We start from the raw sequence: 2,500 nt of genomic DNA, 5'->3' as shown, positions 1-2,500 counted from the left end.
AAAAAAATAATCAGGAAAGATAATTCCAATATCATATCAAAGTTACACATCTAAAGAACGACAACAAAAAAGAGAGCAACAAACGGCAACACGTAGCCACAGACATACCGTCGTTACCTACATGTGTACGTGTCTGTGGGCGGAGCAAAGGACGGGGCCCAGAAGTATACACGCTTATACACCAATGAATAAAACATCTGCAGTGCCTGATTCAAACTATTAAGGAAGTTTGTCTGGAGTGGAACGACGGAGTTTAGGAGTATTATTGCTTAGCATACCACGTCTCCCCTCCCCCTCCTTCACTCCTCGCCAGGCAACAATCACACTATTATGTCTCAAAAGTCTTGTCGCATTTCGTAACATAAAGGTGGCGGTGTGAAGAGCGTGGTAGTGACAGCACCAACATTCAAATCAATATATAATGTTTTTGCTTTGGTTCCTAATATCTGATAATATCTCACTGTTGTTGTCGATAGAAGTTGGTTGTACGGATACGTTTATTTTGTTTTGCATATAGTTGATACAGGGACAAACAGCATTTTATAGTAACATTTATTTTCTGTAGAAAGTATTGACTTAATTACTTTTAGAAATATTAATAAGAGCGACTATGCTACAACCCGAGCTTATCTGTTACTTATGAAAACACTTCAGAAATACCCATGCTTCATCTTAACACTATCTTTAATTGCCATGTAAATGTTGAAGAAGCTTGAAATACAGGAAGATCAAAATGTCTGAAGATAAAGGCCAAGTATTAAATAATGGAACCGTGCATCGTAAAAGGAAAGAAAACGCTCGGTTGATGAAATAAATGCTTGCTATTAATTTTTTTAATTGTTTTCCTTTGTTTGTTGTTTTGAGCTATTCTGGTGTTAGTTTCTCTGTTTTCCGCTTCCCCTTTCTTCCCTTTTTTCATCTGCTCTCTCTTTGTCTCTCTCTCCGCTCCTTTGTTCTGTGTCTGACTGTCTTGTAGTAAAAAGTATGAGTGAAAATGAACAACTCCGCAGCGTTCATTCTAAATACTGATCATCTTCCTATTTGTCTCTCATTATTCTTATTCTTTCTCGCTTTAAATCTTTCTCTTTCTTTGTCTGCCTCTCTCTGTCTCTCTCTGTCTCTGTCTCTGTCTCTGTCACTGTCTCTCTCTCTCTCTCTCTCTCTCTCTCTCTCTCTCTCTCTCTCTCTCTCTCTCTCTCTCTCTCTCTCTCTGATCATCTTCCTATTTGTCTCTCATTATTCTTATTCTTTCTCGCTTTAAATCTTTCTCTTTCTTTGTCTGCCTCTCTCTGTCTCTCTTTGTCTCTGTCTCTGTCTCTGTCTCTGTCACTGTCTCTCTCTCTTTCTCTCTCTCTCTCTCTCTCTCTCTCTCTCTCTCTCTCTCTCTCTCTCTCTCTCTCTTTCTCTCTCTCTCTCTCTCTCTTTCTCTCTTTCTCTCTTTCTCTCTTTCTCTCTTTCTCTCTTTCTCTCTTCTCTCTCCTCTCTCCTCTCCCCTCTCATCCTCTTTTTCTTCCTCTTCTTGATCTTCTTCTCCTTCTTTCACTCTTACAGCGCCTTGTTCATGCGTGACAAATGACACACACACACGTACGTAAAAGTTCATTATTTTTAGTAAAGAGAAACATTTGCGCTCTAAAATTGCGTATTTTCAGCAATTTTCTTTCCTTTAAAGACATACCCTAGCAGAATGGCCGCTTCATCTATCCATAACACGCAGAACCAAAACCTCAAAGTTCATAATCGTCCTTTTTCATCAATAGATATAAATCTTTGGTGTTGATAAACTATACAGATCAACTTAATCTTCATATTTCGTCTTTAGGGAACCATATATTAAAGAAATTTGTTCCACAGGATAGATATATCGTAAATAATGAAACGTGGACATAAGAGAGAGAAAAAAAGCAAAGACAAATGTCCATCCGGGGTACGAAGTGGGGTTAAGCTCACTTATATCGAGTGTTGTCGTAGATTGGGTTCATTTGAGAGCGCCGAGGACACTGTACTGGCACGCAAGACTTGGGTGAGAACCCTCTTCGTCTCTCTCTCTCTCTCTCTCTCTTTCTCTTTGTCTTTCTTTCTTTCCTTTTCTCTGCTCTCTCTCTCACTCCCTAACTCTTTCCCACTCACTCGTTTTCTCTCACTCCCTCTCCTTCTTCCTCTCTCCCTCATACTCGATTCAGTATCATATATGCGAGTTACTTCATACTTTGCCTCGGCCTTGTCAGATCGCCCTTATTAGCTCTTGCAAAAGTGGTCATTTCCCCCTGCATTTCGAAGCCTCTCGTGTCCCTTATCTAATCTCTCAACCGCACTCTTTTCGCTAGTCTGGTCATGCGACTAATCATGAGAGAGAGAGAGAGAGAGAGAGAGAGAGTGGGAGAGAGAGAGAGAGAGAGAGAGAGAGAGAGAGAGAGAGAGAGAGAGAGAGAGAGAGAGAGAGAGAGAGAGAGAGAGAGACAGAGAGAGAGGGAGGGAGAGAGAGAGAGAGAGAGAGAGA

The 2,500-nt window shown here is 40.6% G+C and overlaps 1 protein-coding gene across 2 annotated transcripts in view; it reads right to left on the bottom strand.

The window, feature by feature from the left end:
• Positions 1-2,500, bottom strand: part of LOC125031936 — a 96,816-nt gene that overhangs the window by 62,809 nt on the left and 31,507 nt on the right. The gene's annotated exons all lie outside the window — the stretch shown is intronic.

This window comes from Penaeus chinensis, chromosome 13, assembly GCF_019202785.1.
Source record: "Penaeus chinensis breed Huanghai No. 1 chromosome 13, ASM1920278v2, whole genome shotgun sequence".
NCBI lineage: Eukaryota > Metazoa > Arthropoda > Malacostraca > Decapoda > Penaeidae > Penaeus > Penaeus chinensis.
This window is presented reverse-complemented; position numbering and strand designations above follow the sequence as displayed.